The sequence below is a fragment of the Canis lupus genome, chromosome 20 (assembly GCF_011100685.1).
Source record: "Canis lupus familiaris isolate Mischka breed German Shepherd chromosome 20, alternate assembly UU_Cfam_GSD_1.0, whole genome shotgun sequence".
Lineage (NCBI taxonomy): Eukaryota > Metazoa > Chordata > Mammalia > Carnivora > Canidae > Canis > Canis lupus.
In genome coordinates, this window is record NC_049241.1 from 50,113,482 (window position 1) to 50,134,196 (window position 20,715).

Sequence of the window (20,715 nt, forward strand, 5' to 3'; positions counted from 1 at the left end):
CTCACAGATTCTTTCTTCTGCTTAACCAAATTAGCTCTCGAAGTTATCTACTGCATATCTTATTTCAGTCATTGTATTCTTCAGCTCCAGAATTTGTTTCTTTATGATTTTTATCTGTTGAACTCCATTTTGCTCTTGTATTGTTTTCCTAATTTCATTGAATTGACATCTGTGCTCTCATGGATTTCATTGATTTTTCTTCTAACTGTTATTATGAGCTCTGTGTCTGGACAATTTGTAGATCTCCATTCTTTTCTTTTTTTTTTAAATTTAAATTCAGTTTGCCAAAATATAGTATAACACCCAGTGCTCATCTCATCATGTGCTCTCCTTAATGCCTGTCATCCATTTACTCCATACCCCCCCACCTCCTGTAGATCTTCATTTCTGTGGGATTGGTTACTGAAAAATTATTGTGTTCCTTTGTGGTATCATTTTTCCTTGTTGTTTTGTGTTTCTTGAAGTTTTGTATTGCTGTCTTTACATTTGAAGAAACGGCACTCACAGTATTTACTGACTGAGTTTGGGAGAGAAACGCCCTCTCTATTCAGCCCAACTAGATATTCTGAGGCTGTCTCAGATTTTTTCTATGGATACACCCACATCATGCCTCTTTTGCCTCTTTGGGAGAAATTCTTGAGGCTATATGCCTTCTCTCGGTCTTTCAAAGCCAGCCTGGATGCTTAGAGCTTCTCATTTTTCTCCCTAAGGTTGTCCCCTGAAATACTCAAGTGTCTGTGTCTTCTCCCAATTCCACCAAGTCAAACTAGTTGAATGTACATGTTTGGAAGACATCTGCCTCAGACATCTGTGCTCATCATCTCAGAGCATGCAGGGAGCCGGACCACAAGGTGGGGGTTGAAGCATATGGAGCATCAGGCACACCCATAAGCCAGTTGGAAATGTCCCAGCAGCTGGTGAGTAGGCCTCCTGATGGTGTTTGTAGAGACAGTAGGATCTGCAGCCCTTTTTAAAATTTCTAAGCCCTGGATGGTATGAGTCCTGCAGATTTGCCAGTATCAGTCTTCCAGCCACTCATCCATCCTGATCCCTTCCATATTCTTAGAGAAGAAAGCAATGAACTTCTTGTGCAGGGTCCTACACCACTGGGGAAGCCAGGTGCTCAGTCACTTTGCTCTCACTTTCTCTATGGAAGGAATCTCAGGCCAAACTGAGGGACACTCAGGAAGGGGTTTCAATGATGAGGTGTGTTGCTTTGAGGGAGGGGTGATGCAGGTAAAATGGAACTGTTCCTCTTACTATCTGCAAGTCTGTCTGCTCTCAGTTTTTTTGCTCTAGTTGTGTGCCAGAAATTCTCCACTGAATTCTCCAAGAGATATTTTCATCCTTGTGTGGTTGTCAAAATCGGTGCAATGTGAGGAGATGTTAGTAGGAAAGTTTTATTCCACCTTCTCCATGACATCATTCTCTTATTGACCTATACATAATTTAGAAGTGTGTTTATTTTTTATTTTTATTTTTTAAAATTTCACTTATTCATGAGAGAGAGAGAGGCAGAGACACAGGCAGAGGGAGAAACAGGCTCCATATAGGGAGCCTGACATGGGACTCAACCCCGGGTCTCCAGGATCAGGCCCTGGGCTGAAGGCTGCAGCAGTAAACCGCTGAGCTACTGGGGCTGCCCTGAAGTGTGTTGTTTAATCTCAAAGTATTTGGGGGGTTTCCAACTATCTTTCTATTATTGATTTCTAGATTAATACTATTGTGCTCTGGAAACATATTTTGTATAATTTCTTTTCCTTAAATTTTTTAAGCTGTGTTTTATGTCCCAGAATATGGCCTATTTTGGTGAACATTTCACATGCACTTGAGAAGAATGTGTATTCTGCTGTGTTTGAATGCTGTGCTGCATGGATTTCAATTATTTCCCCTTGTTTCTTTCTTTTTCTCTCTTTTCAGATTTAATTATTTATTCATGAGAGACACAGAGAGGCAGAGACATAGGCAGAAGGAGAAGCAGGCTCCCTGCTCAGAGCCTGATGCAGGACTTGATCCCAGGATCATGCCCTGACCCAAAGGCAGACACTCGACCACTGAGCCATCCAGGCATCCCTTGTTTTTTAAATCTTGATTGGTGATTTTTGAGTTTCCTATATCTGTAGTTTGGTGTCTATTATTAATTTTGGGGAAAATCTCGTCCATTATTGCCTCACTTATTTGCTCCTTTCTTCTTCATATATTTTCATTATGTGTATATCTTCTGTAATTGTCCCAAAGTTCTTGGATTTCTGGTCTTTTTAATTTTATTTCAGTATCAAGGAGCTCATGGATTCCTCACACATTTCCACTTTATCAATGAGCCCCCCAGAGGAATTCATTTCTGTTCTATTCTTTTGGGTTTTTTATTTCTTGCATTTTCCTTCTGATTCTTAGAGTTTCTACTTCTTACATTACTTATCTGTTCTTGCATTTTATCCACTATTGCTGTAGAGCACTTAGCATTAATCATGGCTGCTTTACATTTACGGTCCAATCATTGCAACATATTGCTATGTGGGAACCAGGTTCTTTTGCTTGTCCTATTTCCTGAAAATGTGTTTTTTTTTTTAATTTTTATTTATTTATGATAGTCACAGAGAGAGAGGCGCAGAGACACAGGCAGAGGGAGAAGCAGGCTCCATGCACCGGGAGCCCGATGTGGGATTCGATCCCGGGTCTCCAGGATCACGCCCTGGGCCAAAGGCAGGCGCCAAACCGCTGCGCCACCCAGGGATCCCTGAAAATGTGTTTTTTAAGTCTTTCTGTATGCCTTTTAACTTTTTGTTTAATGCTAGACATGATGGACTTTGGAAAAGGAACCGAGGTAAATAGGGCTTTAGGGTAAGGGTTCATGTTTATCTGAGTAGGGTTTAAGCTGTGTTTACTATCTGTTTTGGCTGTCAGAGGCTAAAATATTCTCAGGTGTCCTTGTTTTTGTCACCCATGTTGTCTTTAGGGTTTATGGAGGTTTCTTAAATAAGTTATGAAATATACAGTTCTTCTGGTTATTCCAAACAGGAGTCTTCCTGATGTAGTGGAATATTTTGGGCAGAGAGGAAGTATTCTGTGTCATATGATTTGGACTTAGTATTTTAATGAGTATGTGTCCTTGGGCTGTGACCTTCTTTGGTATAATAGGGAAGATATTTGGTGTTTGTCATGGTTCTAAGTTGAGATTTCCTAAATACAGCACTTGGACTTTCTGAATGATAAGAGTGACAGGAGCATTTTATGTTCTAATGAGGCAATTGTTTGCTGGCCCCTAGATAGCTTTAAGATGGTAGTTAGTTGCCAGGAAGACCAACCTTGGATTGGAAGTTTAGAACTTTCAGTCCAGTCCCCAGCCTTTGGGGAGTGGGAAGGAAGGAGCTGGAGATTGAGTTATCTGTCAACTGCCAATGATTTAGTCATTCATGCCTATGTACAGAAACTTCATAAAAACCCATAAGCTTTGCGATTCAGAGATCCTAAGATATCAAAGTGCTGGAAGTGTGTTGTGTCTGGAGAAGGCATGGAAGTTCCCTATCACCCCCCACATACTTTGCCCAATAAGCCCCTTCCATTTGGCTATTTCTGATTTGTATCTTTTATAATAAATCAATAATAAGGGATCCCTGGGTGGCGCAGTGGTTTAGCGCCTGCCTTTGGCCCAGGGCGCGATCCTGGAGACCCGGGATCGAATCCCACATCGAGCTCCCAGTGCATGGAGCCTGCTTCTCCCTCTGCCTGTGTCTCTGCCTCTCTCTCTCTCTCTGTGACTATCATAAATAAATAAAATTAAAAAAAATAAATCAATAATAAGAGCTTTTTATTAGTTCTAATAGTGCCTCTGTCAAATTAACAAACATGATCCAGGGAACCTTTGAATTTTTTTAAAAAAATTATTTATTCATGAGAGACACAGAGAGAGAGGCAGAGACATAGGCAGAGGGAGAAGCAGGCTCCTAAGAGGGAGCCCAATGCGGGACTCAATCCAGAACTCTGGGATCACACCCTGAGCTGAGGGCAGACACTCAACTGCTGAGCCACCCAGGTGTCCCGGGAACCTTTGAATTTGTAGTTGGCCATCCAGAAATGTAGGTAGTAGCAACCCCCCTCCTTTTGTGGCTGGCATCCGACATGGGGGCAGTTTTGTGGGACTGAGCCATTAAACTGTGGAATATGATGTATTTCATATTAGAATTAAATAGAATTGTAGGCCACCCTCATCCTTAATGTCCGAGGGTTGGAGAACCAGTGTTGGGAAGCACACCATGTGTTTGCTCTCAGGAGCTAGGAAAAACAAAAACAAAAAGTATCTCAACCTCAAGTGTTTCTAAATTTCCCCCACTCTCAACTTAGGTCAGGTAGGAAGGATAACTAGGACTCAGCTATTTCGTAGCCCCCAGTTGGCTATTTCATCCCCCTGTCCCCCACACCTGCTACGTCAGGTAGGTTCTGGTAAAATCCCAGTCAGTCTCTTGTAAAACAGATTATTTTAAGGACAGGTCTTGTTAAAGAGAATAATGTGGGCATATGTTAAAAATGGCTATATTTCTGTCTCTCTTTCCAATTCTGGACACAGCAGTTTGCCATGATATTAATGTTTTCACAGTTCTGTGGTGTTGGTTTTGTTGGCTTTTTTCTGGTGAGGATGGGAATGTCACCTCTAGGTTCCTTACATGCTAGATGATAAACCAGAGGTCTCTGGTTTTTAATGTTAGTTGGATAATAACTTTAAAAGCCTCATTCTTCTTTCTTCTCCTTGTTCCCTGCATCTGAACAAGATGAGAAGAAAGCCTGGCTGCTCATTGATTTGTTGCTGGCAAGAGATTCAGTCCTGGGAAGTCCCTGCCCTTGTGCCCAAACTCTCACTCTGGACAACCCCTGAAGCTCAAGAAAAAACCTAGGCCAGGCTCCTTTCCTTGCTCTTTCTTTTTAAAAAGATTTTATTTTTTATTTATTTTAGGGAGAGAGGAGTAGGTGAAGGGCAGAGAGAGGAGAGTCTTAAGCAAACTCGTATGTTGAGTACAAAGCCCGACTTGGGGTTTGATCCCATGACTTTGAGATCAAGACCTGAGCTAAAACCAAGTCACCCAGTTGCCCTCTTTCCTTGGTCTTTCAAGGCATTTCCCACCTTTTTGAGAGGCCTGCCCTCCTTGGACACTTGTATTATCAAAGTAATTAACCTTTTCTCTTTTTTTTTAAGATTTTATTTATTCATGAGCGAGACACAGAGAGAGAGGCAGAGACACAGGCAGAGGGAGAAGCAGGCTCAATGCAGGGAGCCCGATGTGGGACTCGATCCCGGGGCTCCAGGACCATGGCAGGACCACGCCCTGGGTCGAAGACAGGCGCTAAACTGCTGAGACACCCAGGGATCCCCAGTAATTAACCTTTTTATTTGTTCCTGGAAGGGATGTGTTGTCAAGCAAACCCAGCATGGGGGCCCACCTGACACTGCAGGTGACCGTAACAGTTATAGAAGGGGTAATATGATACATATATATTGCAAAAACACTTTGCTTAATTATTCTATTAATAAATACTCCATATCTTTATGTATCATACATGCCACTTTTTCTTTTTAAAAAGTAGGTATGATGATGAGTTTATGCCAACGGTTCTCTAAATAGACAGTTGGCTTTTAACCAATTTTCCCACCAAAACCATGAGTGGAAACTCTGATTGCCACATTACAGGACAAACATATACAAATTAGGTTCTTTTCAAACAGAGTTTCTTAAGGTTTTTAAGATCAAATATATTAAGGAAAGAACTTACGAATGTTTTGCGGTAGGATTTGCTAATATAATCGTCCTCGGAGTCATCAAGATTCCTAACCTGGGCAGTAGTGAGAGTCTCCTCACGTCCCCCGGTCTGGCTCACCTCCATCCTGCCCCACAGATGACCACCGTCCTGACGCTGTTTATCCTTGATACCTTTACCGTGGATTATTTCTCACTAAGCAGTGTTCTTTCAGTTTTCTTCTTTGACCTCTGAACAGGTGAGTATCAAGGGAATCACACTGACCGGTTTTCGGTTTTCGGGTGGTTTTTTGCCGCAATGTTTCTCACATGCGAGCACCCGAGGCTTCGGGCCTGGTCCAGGACTGTGGGGCTCACACCTCCCACGAAGCTAAGTGCCCCAGGACTGCGAGACTCTTTCCATACAAAGAGTGGGGTTGGGAGGTCGCGGTGGGCAGACGACTCCCTGCGGGACGATGGTCAAAGATCAAAATGGAACCATCATCATTATGACGCACTGTGAGGTCACTTTTGTCCGTGTTTGTGACGAAGGGTCACGGTTGCGCGAGTGGCCTGGCGGCCTTCGGGTCCAAGGCAGCGTCGTCCTGGGCGGGAACAGGTTGCAGCCCACTGGCCAAGCAAGGTCGCCTCAAAGACGTGACCTCCGGCCCGCTGTCAGTCAGGCGGGCGGGGGCGGGGCCTCGCGAACCGTCCAATCCGGGGAGCCGCCGGAACCGTACGTGCGGGCGACGCGCTGTGGACGGCGGGGACTGTGTGCCGTCGCTGCTGGCCGCGGAGCCGCGCATCACCTCTCGCCGCCCTGAGAGGCTCCGGGAGGCGCCGCCGCCGCCTCGGGCGCCGTGACCCCCGCCGGCCGCGGCAATCGGATGGTGGCCGACCCGCTACCCCAGAGAGCGAGCGATGGTGAGTGTGCGGGGCCAGGAGTCGGGCCGGGGGCCGGTGGGACCGGCTGGAACCGGCCGTGGCGGGACCCGGCCTCCCCGCGGTGCACTCTGGAGTCTGGGGACCCGAGGCCGCTGGTGGCGCGGCACGCAGCGCGGGGTCCGGCCGGCCGCCGGGGCCCCCGTGTCCTGCCCCGTCTCTGCGCGGCCGCGCCTCCCTGGGTCGGGCGATGACCGCGGGGAGGGTCGTCAGGGGACAGTCGTGCCTCGGTCCCCCGGGTTCGTGCGCGGGCGGTGCTGTGGTCTGTGGGTCCCCCATCCCTCTCTCCCCGGGGGGCCCGGTTTCCCCTCACTTTTCCAAACGTTTGGAGAGAAGGGTTCAAAGCTACGGCCCTGTGCCCCCAGCCCAGCTCTTCATAGGACTGGCAGCAAATGCCTAAATTTCCAGATCTTTCCCTGCATTCCGAAACGCCATCTTTCCTCTCCAGTTCATAGCATCATTATTAACCGTTTGTTCTCCGTGATGCATTTCAAATTACGCACTGTTTTACCGTTTATCCACAGAGCCATGAATGGCTCTTTTTAAAGGTTTATTTTTGTGGATATTTTACATGAGAAGAATGCAGAGACTAACCAGCTGGAGCTGTGTGATGAAATCCTGTGACCCTCCCCCCAGGATCTTTCCTGGACACTGACGTCCTGTGAGGAGTCCTTTGCGTGGAGGTTCTTCTTTAAAACTTTCCTGGGTGATCTGTCATCACGGCCCCTCCTTGCAGTGGTCACTATGAAAAGATTTAGTCACTTGAAACTTAGAGCTTGGGAGATAGTATGTGAAGTATTTCCTAAAAAGGTGAATTTCAGGGGAAAAAATTTACCTTCCATTTGTTAAAAATCTTCCGTTTTTTTCTTCTGAGTGGGTATCGCAATATTCTGAGGTAAATCCTTACTTTCAGGTGATTTTAAATGGTATATTCCAACACAGTTGCTTAGAAATCAGTTTCTTGGAAATAATTGACACCTTTTCTGTTAGTAGCTGGTTTTCTTGTTGAACCAGTAAAATTCCTTAAAATTGTCTTTCCTTCTCTACACGTAAACACTGGGTTTGTGTGATTATGCCAGATTCTTGAACCCCACTGTGTTTACATACTTTAAATTATCAGTGGTGGTCCAAGGCATTGTGACTGGGGAGCACAGGCCGAGGACTCCAAGCTCAGGCCAGCTTTGAGCTGGCAAAGGCAAAGGGAGTTTTCTCAGCCCTGGATATTTTTACACATTTGGGTTTTGCATCCATGTCATAGGTGCACTCGAGTGTAATTTGGCTATTGAGAAACTGAAAAGTCTGGAGTTCTGTCTCCTGGACAAAATGTTTATGAATTGGGGAGTTCAATGGAGTTAGAACCTTAAACTGAGTGTGCCAGAGAGTTTCCTCATTTGTAATCCTGGAGACCTTGGGAGAGGGAGTTCCTATAAGCTGCCAGGAGAGAGGAGGGTGTGCAGGGCTCCCAGAGTAAGTACATTTTTGCAGCTGTTCAGATGACCCAACCCGCCCTCCTTCACCAGGGCCTGACCCACTGTGGAGGCGCCATCTCAACTGGCCGTGTCCAGAGCCCAGCTTGGAAATGTTTAATTTCTGAATGTGGGTTTTCCTTAACTCTTGGGTAAACAGGCTGCTTATCTGAGCTGATTTGAAAGTTTGCATTTCTTTCCTTGGCATTCTTTTTTTATCTATTGAATATTCCAGGCCCTTCAGCCTAGTTTCCTTAGTAGTTTGCAGTTTTATTTCCTGTGTGAATGGGTAAGATTTTTTATTTCTTGGGCTTTGAAAATGTAACTTGACTGAGAAAAATGTGTGAGGCAAGAAAATGTTGAAAGCGGACAGAACTTTTATTCCTTTTAGGTAACAATCTCAAGCTGTGAGATGGGCATATGGAAATTAATAGGCACATCCTTTGTTTTTGTTTTTATTTTATTTTATTTAATTTTTTAATTTTTTAATTTATTTATGATAGGCACACAGTGAGAGAGAGAGAGAGGCAGAGACACAGGCAGAGGGAGAAGCAGGCTCCATGCACCGGAAGCCCGACGTGGGATTCGATCCCGGGTCTCCAGGATCGTGCCCTGGGCCAAAGGCAGGCGCCAAACCGCTGCGCCACCCAGGAATCCCTGTTTTTATTTTTTAATATAAAGATTTTTAAGAAATCTCTACACCCAACGTGGGACTCGAACTTATAACCCTGAGATCAGGAGTCACATGCTCTACTGACTGAGCCAGCTGAGCACCCCTCATTTTTATTTTATTTATTTATTTAAAGATTTTATTCATTCATGAGAGACAGAGAGAGAGGCAGAGACACAGGCAGAGGGAGAAGCAGGCTCCATTCAGGGAGACCGATGCGGGACTCCATCCCAGGGCTCCAGAACCACGCCCTGGGCGGAAGGCAGGCACTTAACCGCTGAGCCACCCAAGGATCCCCTCATTTTTATTTTTAGATCAGTTTTTGTATGTTCATGTCCCCAGAGAACTTTGACATTTAAAGGTCATACTATTTTTAAGGCAAATGAATTTCTATTTTAATTGATGTAAGAAAAACTACTTGAGTTTATGTAAATCTTTAAAATACCTAGTAGGTTTCCGGTTTTAAATGCAATCCCTTAATGGAAAGCTGCGTGCTATTCATCCCTGATAGTATCCCTAGTGTGAGATATAGTAGAAGGACAAACTATGATGTCCCTTGTTCTTTTAGAGATTTGAAATTTTTCATTTTTTATGGGTTGCAGTTTTATTCCTGTTAGTGCTTGAAGAATTAAATCTTAGAATGATTTCCTATGTAGAAAAGTTTAAATTAAAATTAAATTTAAAGTACCAAAAGTTAAAAATACTATTAAGTAGTAAAATATAGTGTATATAAGTTTATTTTCTTTGTCAAAAATCAGTTTACTACATTTGTGTGGGTCAATAGGAAAGCAGTTGACTTCTGCATCCCAATAATTTTCAGAGCAATCTCTGAAATTGTTGGGGATACGATCAGATATTCTACATAGAAAACCATGTGCTATGTAACTCACAGGTTTATGTTTTGCTTCTCAATCTATATAACTTTTATTTCCTTTTGTTGCCTTACTGAATGAGCTAGGTCTTCCAGGACAATGAAGAATAGGAGTGATGAGAGACTTCTTACCTTGTTCTTTATAAGTGTGTGTTGGGTTTTATCAAATGTTTTTTCATTTTCACCACCTTTCATTCCTTCTGGTATTAGTAATCTGTCTTCCCTCTTTTCTCACTTAGCTTGACTAGACATTTACCAATTCCATTAATCATTTCAGAGAGCTAGCTTTTGGTTTTCTTGATAGTGTCTTTTAATTTCCTGTAATTTTAAATGTCTTTTGTAAATTTTACCATTTTATTTTTCTTATTTTTATTGAGATATAATTGGCATGTAACAGTAGTTTCAAGTGCAACATAATGGCTTGGTATTTGTATATATTGTGAAATATTTTCACAGTAAGTCTGGTTAACATCTTTCATTGCACATAGTTACAATTTCTTTACTGACCATAGAAATTTTAAGATCTACACTCTCAGCAACTTTCAAATATTCAGTAACAGTATTATGAACTCTACTCACCATGTTGTATCCTATGTACTTATGATTTATTTTGTAACTGAAAGTTTGTACTTTTGACCTCCTTTCACTCATTTTCCCCACCCTTCACCGCTGGCAACCACCATTTTGCTTTCTGTAGGAGTTTGTGCTTTTGTTCTTCTTATTTTTTGGATTTATTTATTTTAGAGAGAGCATGTGCACAGTGAAGGAGGGGCAGAGGGAGAGTCTCAAGCAGACTCTGCCTAAGCACGGAGCCTGATGTGGGTCTTGATCTCAGGACCCTGAGATTATTACTGGAGCTGAAACCAAGAGTGGGATGCTTAACTAACTGTGCCACCCAGATGCCCCTGTGTTTTTGTTTTTAGATTCCACATATAAGGGTGGCTCCGCGGTTTAGTGCCGCCTTTGGCCTGGGGCCTGATCCTGGATGGCCCGGGATTGAGTCCTACGTTGGGCTCCCTGCATGGAGCCTGCTTCTCCCTCTGTCTGTTTCTCTGCCTCTGTGTGTGTGTGTGTCTCTCATGAATAAATAAATACAATCTTTAAAAAGAAAGATTCCACATATAAGTGAGATCATACAATATTTGTCTTTCTCTCTGACTTACTCCACTTAGCATAACATTCTCAAAGTCTATTTATGTGTTAAGAATGGCAAGATTTAGGGCACCTGGGTGGCTTAGTTGGTTAAATGTCTGATTCTTGATTTTGGCTCAGGTTATGATCTCAGGGTCATGAGCTCAAACCCTGCATCAGGCTCCATTCTGGCCTTGGGCTGTTTAAGATTTTCTCTGTCAAAAAATGGGCAATAGGGATCCCTGGGTGGGCAGCTGTTTAGCGCCTGCCTTTGGCCCAGGGCGCAATCCTGGAGACCCGGGATTGAATCCCACGTTGGGCTCCCGGTGCATGGAGCCTGCTTCTCCCTCTGCCTATGTCTCTGCCTCTCTCTCTCTCTCTCTCTCTCTGTGACTATCATAAATAAGTTTTAAAAAAGGGCAATATTTTATTCTTTTTTATGGCTGACTATTTCCATTAATATCAGTTTGTTCATTGGTGAATGCTTGCTTTCATATCTTGGCTATTGTAAATAATAATGCAGTGAATATAGGGGACATGTTTTTTTTTTTTTTTTTTCCTGATAAATATCCCAAAGTGGTACTTTTGGAACACTTGGTCATTGTATTTCTAATTTTTTGAGGACTCTCCATACTGTTTCCATAGTGGCTGCACCAGTTTACATTCCCAATAACGGTGCATAAGGGTTCCCTGCACCACCAAAACTCATTTCTTATCTTTTTGGTACTAGCCATTCTGACAGGTGTGAGCTGATAGCTCATTGTTGTTCTGATTTGCATTTCCCTGATGATTACTGATATTGAGCACTTTTTCATATACCTGTTGGCCCATCTGTAAGTGTTCTGTGTATAAATGTCTATTTAGATTCGCTGTTCATTTTATTTAATTGGATTTTTTTTTTGGTGTTGAGTTTTAGGAGTTTTTTATGTATTTTGGATGTAACCCCTTATCAGAGATAGGATTTGTGAATATTTTCTCCCATTGAATAGGCTGCCTTTTCATTTTATTGATGATTTCTTTTGGTGTGCAGAAGCTTTTTAGTTTGATATAGACCTACTTGTTGATTTTTGCTAGATCTAAAAAGCCATCTTCAAGATTGATGTCAAGGAGCTTACCACCTGATTTCTTCTAGGAATTTTATGGATTCGTGTCTTACACTCAAATCTTCAATCGATTTTGAATTGAGTTTTGTATATGGTATAAGAAAGTGGTCAGGTTTTCCCAGCACTATTTATTGAAGAGACTGTCCTTTCTCCCACTGTATATGTTTGTCTCCTTTGTTGTAAATTAATTGATCATGAAATGTGGGTTTATTTCTGGATTCTCTGTTCTGTTCCACTGATTTATATATTTTTATGTCAATTCCATACTGTTTTGATTACTATAACTTTGTAACATAGTTTGAAATAAAGTTCTGTGCCTCCAGATTTGTTCTTAAGATTGTTTTGGCTATTCAGGGTCTTTGTGGTTCCGTGCGGATTTTAGGATTGTTCTATTTCTGTAGAAATGCTATTGAAATTTTGATAGGGATTGCATTGAATCTGTAAATAGCTTTAGATAGTATGGATATTTTTACAATATTCTTTCAATCCATTGAGCATGAGATATATCTTCCCATTTATTAGTGTCATTATCATTTTTTTTAATGTCTTACAGTTCTCAGTATAGAGGTCTTTCATTTTTTAAAAAAAAGATTTTATTTATTCATGAGACACATAGAGAGGGCAGAAACACTGGCAGAGTGAGAGAAGTAAGCTCCCGCAGGGAGCCTAATGTGGGACTAGATCCCAGGACCCTGGGATCACGACCTGAGCCAAAGGTAAATGCTCAACCACTAAGCCACCCAAGCATCCCTGGATCTTTCACCTTTTTATTAAATTTATTCCTATTTTCTTTTTGATGCAATTGTAAGGGACTATTTTTAATAATTTTATTGTTTTTAATTTTAGTATAGTTAACATACCTTTAAAATTATTAAGTTTTTTAAGGTGGACTGTTTTCTTAATTTCTATTTCTGATAGTTTCTTATCAGTATAAAGAGACAATTTTTTAAAGATTTTATTTATTTATTCATAAGGGACACAGAGAGAGATAGAGGCAGATATACAGAGGGAGAAGCAGACTCCATGCAGGGAGCCTGACGTGGGACTCGATCCTGGGTCTCCAGAATCAGGCCCTGGGCTGAAGGCGGTGCTAAACCACTGAGCCACCCGGGTTGCCCAAGACAATCGATTTTTGTATATTGATTTTGTATCCTGCAACTTTGCAACTTTATTGAATTAGTACAAACAGTTTGTGTTGGAGTCTTTAGAGTTTTCTATATACAGCCAGCCTCCAGCTTATCTATGGTTTGACTCAAGATTTTCTTTTTACTTTTTTTTTTAAAAGATTTTATTTATTCATGAGAGACACAGAAAGAGAGAGGCAGAGACACAGGCAAAGGGAGAAGCAGGCTACATGCAGGGAGCCCAACGTGGGACTCGATCCCAGGTCTCCAGGATCACGCTCCGGGCTGAAGGCAGCACTAAACTGTTGAGTCACCCGGGCTGCCCTTTGTTTTACTTTTTGATGGTGTAAATGATTGTTACAGCCTTTTGGTCTCAGTGCAACTGTTCTGTTTTTTACTTTCAGTATGGTATTCAATAAACTACATGAGATATTCAACACTTTGTTAAAAAATAGGGTTTGTGGGGTGCCTGGGTAGCTCAGTTGGTTAAGCATCCAACTCTTGATTGCAGAGCTATGGGACTGAGCCCTGTGTAGGACTCCTCGCTCAGCAGGGAGTCTGCTGGAGATCCCCTCCCCCGTCCCCCTGAAAAAATAAATCCTTTTTTTTTTTTTAAAGACTTTAATAAAAAACAGGCTTGGTGTTAGATTATATCTAACTGGAGGCTAGTGTAAGTTCTAATAATGATTAGGATAGGTTAGGCTAAGCTTGGATGTTTAGTAAATTAGGTGTATTAAATACATTTTCAATTTAGAGATTTTTCCAATTTATGATACATCAGTACATAAAACAATCTAAGTTGAAGAAGATCTGTAGAATATGTCATCTACAAATAGACCATTTTATCTCATTTTTTTCTAATCTGGGTGCCATTTTTCTTTTTCTTGCTGAATTGCCCTGGCTAGAACATCCAATTCTATGTATTGGGCATCCTTCCCTTATTCCTGATCTTAGTGGAAAAACTTTCAGCTTTTCAGCATGGTGTATGAGGTTATCTGTGGGATTGTCATATATGGCTTTTATTATGTTGAGGTACTTTCCCTGTATACCCACTTTGTTGGAGAGTTTTTGTCATAAATGGATGTTGAATTTTACCGCCTTTTCTGCATCTATTGAGATGATCATGATTTTTAATCTTCATTTTGTTAATATGGTTTATCACATTGATTTGTAGACGCTAAACCCTACTTGCATCGTGGAATAAATCCCACTTGTTCGTACATAGTATGTTATCTTTTTATTTTATTTATTTATTCATTCATTCATTCATTCAAGACACAGAGAGAGAGCCAGAGACACAGGCAGAGGGAGAAGTTGGCTCCACGCGGGAGCCGGACATGGGACTCAATCCCCTGTCCCCAGGATCACACCCTGGGCTGAAGGTGGCGCTAACCCGCTGAGCCACCCGGGCTGCCCTGTGTGTGATCTTTTTAGTGTGTCGTTTGCTAGTACTTTGTTGAGGACTTTTCTATTTTATGTTCATCTGGGATGTTGGCCTGTAATGTTCTTATGGTATCCTTGTTTGGTTTTGGTATTCGGGTAACTGGCCTCAAAATTAGTTTGGAAGTGTTCCCTCCTGTTTTTTATGGAGTTTGAGAAGGATTTGGTGTTTTTCTTTGAATGTTTGGTAGAGTTTACCAGTGAAGCCACTGGTCCTGGATTTTTCTTTGTCGGGAAGTTTTTGATTTACTGGTTGATTCTTTACTAAAAATCAGTCTGTTCAGATTTTTGGCTTCTTCATAATTGTCTTGATATGTTTTTTTGTTTCTAAGGGCTTAATCTAGGTCTTCTAGGTTGTCCAATTTTTTGGTGTATAATTGTTCATAATGTCTTATGACCATTGGTATTTTGTGGTACGAGTTGTAATGTCTCTTCCTTCATTTCTTGTTTTTTTCTTTTTTCTTTTTTAAGGTTGTTTCATGAGAGATACAGAGAGGCAGAGATACAGGCATAGGGAGAAGCAGGATCCCTGCAGGGAGCCCAATGTGGGACTTGATCCCAGACCATGCCCTGAGCCAAAGGCAGATCCTCAACCACTGAGCCACCCACGCATCCCTTCATTTCTGATATTATAGATTTGAGTCCTTTTTTTCTTGGTGACTCCAGCTAAAAGTCTATCCATTTTATTTACCTTTTTTCTTAGAAGATTTTATTTGACAGAAGAGAGCATGTGTGAGCACAAGCAGGGGGAGCAGCAGAGGGAGAGGGAGAGGCAGACTCTACTTAGTGGGAATTCCAACAAAGGGCTCAACCACAGGACTCTGGGATCAGGACCTGAGCTGAAGGTAGATGCTTAACTGACTGAACCACCCAGCATCCCCTCCATTTTGTTTATCTTATTAAAAAAAAAATAACACACTCAATTTCACCGTTTTTTTCTTCTATTGTCTTTTTTAATTTGTATTTCGTTTATTTTCACTATGATCTTTATTTTTCTCCTTCTTATAACTTTGGATTTCACTTTTTTTCTAGTTCCTTGAGGTATAAGTTGGGTTTATTTGAGATCTTTCTTAATGTAAGCATTTATTGCTATGAACGTCCTTCTTGGAACTATTTTTTTTTTTTTTAATTTTTTTTTAAACTTTTATTTATTTATGATAGGCACACAGTGAGAGAGAGAGAGAGGCAGAGACACAGGCAGAGGGAGAAGCAGGCGCCATGCACCGGGAGCCCGACGTGGGATTCGATCCCGGGTCTCCAGGACCGCGCCCTGGGCCAAAGGCAGGCGCCAAACCGCTGCGCCACCCAGGGATCCCTATTTTTGTTGCATCTCATAAGTTTTGGGGTATAGTAATAACCGTTTTAATTTTTGTCAAGGTTTTTAAAAAAATTATTTTTTTAGTTCTCAACTGATTTCTTTCATCTATTGGTTGTTTAGTAGCAGGTTGTTTAATCTGTATGTATTTGTGAATTGTCCAGTTTTTCTCCTTGCAGTTGATTTCTAGGCCTACCATTGTGGTTGGGAAAGATGCTTAATAGGGCTTTAATCTTAAGTTTATTAAGATTTGTGGCCTAACATATCTGTTTGGAGGATGTTCTATTGCACTTAAGAATGTGTATTCTGTTCCTTTTAGATGGACTGTTACGGCCTTCTGGTTTAATATGTCATTTAAGCTCAATGTTTCCTTACTGATTTTCTGTCTGGATGATATATCCATTGATGAAAGTAGGCTATTAAAGCCCCCCTCCCCCCACTATTGTATTGCTGTTTCTCTCTTTAGGTCTGTTAATATTTGCTTTATATATTTAGGTCCTCCTATTTTGAGTGTATAAATATTCACAAATATATCCTCTTAATGGGATTCACCCCTTTATCATTATATAATGACTTCCTTTGTCTCATTACAGTTTTTGTCTTAAAGCCTGTTTTATCTCATAAAACAGCTAGTTTTAGTTTTCATTTGCATGGAATAATTTTTCCCATCCTGTTACTTTCAGTCTGTATGTCACTTTCAATTTATCCTTTCCACCTGAGGTCTTTTGTTTGTGTTTTAAAGATTTTATTTATTCATGAGAGACACAGAGAGAGGCAGAGACACAGGCAGAGGGAGAAGCAGGCTCCATGCAGGAACCCGATGCGGGACTTGATCCCGGGACTCCAGGATCACGCCCTGGGCCGAAGGCAGGTGCCAAACCACTGAACCACCCACTGATTCCTGCAGTATAGATTTTTATTTTATTTTATTTTTTATTTTTTAAAATGTCTCATTAAATTTTTTAATGTTTTTAAATGTTTTAATGTTTTTTAATGTTTTTAAATGTTTTTAAATTTTTTAAAAATTTATTTATGATAGTCACACACACACACACACACACACAGAGAGAGAGAGGCAGAGACACAGGCAGAGGGAGAAGCAAGCTCCATGCACTGGGAGCCCGACATGGGATTTGATCCCCGGTCTCCAGGATCGCGCCCTGGGCCAAAGGCAGGCACCAAACCGCTGTGCCACCCAGGGATCCCCTGCAGTATAGATTTTTAAAACTCTATTCAGCCACCCTGTGCCTTTTGATTGGAGAATTTAGTCCATTAATATTTTAAAGTAATTATTGATAGGTATGTACTAATAGCCATTGTTTTCACTGTTTTCTGGCTGTTTTGTGATTTGTTCTGTCTCTTTTGTAATTTTATGATTTTCTAGAGGAATATATTTAGATTCCTTTATCTTTTGTGTATCTACTATAGATCTTTGTTATAAGCTATTTTAGTAACCTCATGGTAATCACATCTATTTTAATTTGATAACAATGTAAGTTTGAGTGCATTGTAAAACTATACTTTTTTATTCCTCCCCATGTTTTATGTTTTTGATATCACAGTTTACATCTTTGTGTCTCAATTATTAACAAGTTAGTTATTTTCATACCTTTGTCTTTTTTTTTTAAGATTTCATTTATTCATGAGGGGGCGGGCAGAGACACAGGCAGAGGGAGAAGCAGACTCCACCCAAGGAGACCGATGTGGGACTCAATCCTGGGACTGTGGGATCATGCCCTGACCCAAAGGCAGACACTAAACCGCTGAGCCACCCAGGCATCCCATACTTTTGTCGTTTAACCTCAATTTTCACATGATTAACCCACCACCTTTACATTAGTCTGAATTTTACTATATATTTACCTTTGTCAGTGTAATTTGTACTTTCGTATTTTCCTGTTATTAATTAGCTCCTTTCATTTCAACTTAAAGAAGTCCCTTTAGGGGATCCCTGGGTGGCTCAGTGGTTTAGCACCTCTCTTGGGCTCAGAGCATGATCCTGGAGTCCCAGGATCGAGTGCTGCATCGGGCTCCCTACATGGAGCCTGCTTCTCCCTCTGCCTGTATCTCTCTCTCTCTCTCTCTCTCTCTCTCTCTCTCTCTCTCTCGTCTCTCATGAATAAACAAGTAAAATCTTTTTAAAAATCCCTTTTGGATGGTTTGCAAGGCCAGTCTGCTGTTGATCAACTCCCTTTAGTTTTTGCTTCATTAGAAAACTCTTTCTCCAATTCGGAAGGACAGCTTTACTGAGTTGAGTTTTCTTGGTTAGCAGGTTTGTTTGTTTGTTTTTTCCAACACTGGATATATCACATCACTGCCTTCTAGCCTGCAAAGTTTTTGCTGAAAACTCTGATGATCTTATGGGAGTTCCTTTGTAAGTAACAAGTTTTGTTGTTGTTTTTCTCTTGTTGGTTTTAGCAAGAGAGCAAGCCTGTCCTTATCTCTAGCTTTTGATGCTAATTATGTTTCTTTGTGTGAGTTTCGTTGGGTTCATTGTATTTGGAACTCTCTGGGATTCCTGGATCTTGATGTCTGTTTCCTTCTCCAGGTTAGGGAAGTTTTCTGCCATTATTAAAGTTAAGTTTTCTGTTCCTTTTTCTCCTCTTTGGGAGTCCTATAATGCAGGTGTTGGTCAGTTTGATGTAGTCTCATAAGTCCCTTAAGCTATTGTCGTCACTCTTCTTTTTTTCTTTTTACTGTTCTGATTGGGTAAGACTATGTTATCTCTAACAGATTCATGGAAGGCCAAAACAAGCCTCCCCCCATTCCAGCCTTGGTGGGCATTCCTAATGTGTGTCTGTTAATCTATAAGGGGCCAGGAACATGTAGCCCCAAGAGAAGTCATTGACCAAACATGAACAAGATGGAGGGGCAAAGGTGGAGCTAGTATTGTCAGCACTCCTACACTACTGTCTTTCCCAGTCTCTAGAGAGGATGTAGTTTGGGCCCCAGGAGTGTTTTTAATTAGAAGCTTGCCCCTCAGATCACAGCTATGAAGATAAACTAACAGGCCTCTTTTGCAGAGACTGAGTGCTTCAGTCTGTTGTCTCTCTGTGCCCTGGAAATATAAGCCAGTTAAGAACTCTTCTTCCATTTGTTAAGTCTTGTGGGATCCATCAGCGTAAGCCCCACTGACCACCACAGCCAGGCAATCTAGAGGTGTTTCTTGGACAGCAAAATTTTCTATAAAAATCAAGTGTCAGGCAAGAGCACAAGCTCCTGGGAGATACTGGAGAGCTGGAGGGAGGAGGCAGAGGGAGAGCACAAAAATTGTACCTGCTCACCTGTTTTTGGAAAACATTTCAATAAGTCCTTACACATATGTTAAATTAGATGCCTGCATGTAAGATTAGCAGGCCATGTCTTTTTTTAAGAAGTGGGGGAGGGGCAGAGGAAGAGGGAGAACGAGAATCATAAGCAGGCTCCACACCCACCAGGGAGCCCAGTGCAGGACTCTTAATCTCATGACCTGAGCTGAAATAAAGAGGTCCTTAACCAATTGAGCCATCCTGGCACCCCTCAAGCAAGACTCTTCTACAGAAAGCCTGGGTGCTTTTCAGTCAGTGGCCTCTATGCTGGGTCTTGGGTTGAGTGTGTCTGCACATGTGAACCTTTTAAGAACTGTTTCAGTTTGCTATAGCCTTCTTAGTCCTGTGGATGCAGGCTCCATGGGCTTTCAAAGGTAGATATTTAGGGGTCCATCTCAAGTTCAGGTCTTAAAAGTTGGGAGTACCAGATATGGGGTTCAGAACCTTCACTCCTCAGGGAGAAGCTTGGGATTTTGAGTTCCATCTTGATTGTGACTTGCTGTACCTGGGGTGGGGTTTATGGCAGGATTGTGTCGCAGCCTCTCCTACCTCTTTTTTTTTTAAATTTTTTTATTTATTCATGATAGGCACACAGTGAGAGAGAGAGAGGCAGAGACACAGGCAGAGGGAGAAGCAGGCTCCATGCACCGGGAGCCTGACGTGGGATTCGATCCCGGATCTCCAGGATCGCGCCCTGGGCCAAAGGCAGGCGCCAAACCGCTGCGCCACCCAGGGATCCCTCTCCTACCTGTTTTATGTGAGTTGTTTCCTCATTCATCCAGTGTGTCAGAGTTGCTTAGTTTGGGGGGTTTGGTTTTTCCCAAGGAAATTATTCCAAATGTAGATGTTCATTCAGCGTGTCTGTGAGAGAAAGTAAGTTCAGGATGCTTCTGTGTCACCATCTTGAACAGGAATATTTCATTCTGCTTGAGGTTTAATTTGTTGTTCTTTATAGTTTCTCTGGTAGTTGCTTAAATTATTGACCGTAGATTTTTTTTCCCTTTTGTTTATTCAGTGGTATAAATTTCCTTCTAGGCTCCTACAATTGCTATACTAGACAACTTTAGATAAATTCTATTTTCATATCGTTCAAAATAATAAGACATTTTGATCTCAATATTTAGAAGTTTTTTAAAACTTAAAAAAATGTTATTTATTCATGAGACACACAGAGGAGAAACAGACAGACAGACAGGCAGAGAAAGAAGCAAGCTCCATCAGGGAGCCCAATGTGAGACTTGATCCCGGGACTCCAGGATCACGCCCTGGGCTGAAGGCAGTGCTAAACCGAAGGCAGTGAGCCCCCTGGGCTGCCCTAGAAGTTTTTAATCTCCATGTCTTTGGTGATTTTCCAACTACTTTCCTGATACTGATTTCCAGATTAATGCTGCTGTCTTCTGAGAACATAGTTTTGTAGGATTTCTGTTGCTTCAAAGTTAAGGTGTTTTATATCCCAAGAGGTAGTTTGTCTTGGTGAATGTTACCTGTGAACTGGAGAAGAATGTGTATTTGCTGCTGATGACATAGTCCATGGATTTCAATTAAAGTTGTTCATTGGTGCTATTCAGTGTAATTGTATCCTTCCTGATCTTCTGGCTGCTGGAACTCTTATGTTACTG

General features: G+C 41.7%; 2 protein-coding genes across 10 annotated transcripts in view; one reads left to right on the top strand and one right to left on the bottom strand.

Moving 5' to 3' along the window:
- Window positions 1–6,500, bottom strand: part of LOC100682725 (oleosin-B6-like) — a 37,745-nt gene extending 31,245 nt beyond the window's left edge. For 2 of the 8 annotated variants that reach the window (XR_005375094.1, XM_038567187.1), the window contains exon 1: window positions 5,764–6,438. The gene's annotated coding sequence lies outside the window, so the exon portion shown is untranslated. Of the gene's footprint in view, window positions 1–5,763 lie in introns of all 8 variants that reach the window. The other 6 variants (XR_005375092.1, XR_005375093.1, XR_005375091.1 and 3 more) reach the window with 6 other exon arrangements.
- The window catches only part of LOC611075 (zinc finger protein 709), a 40,805-nt gene that overhangs the window by 13,097 nt on the left and 6,993 nt on the right, over window positions 1–20,715 (top strand). The gene's annotated exons all lie outside the window — the stretch shown is intronic.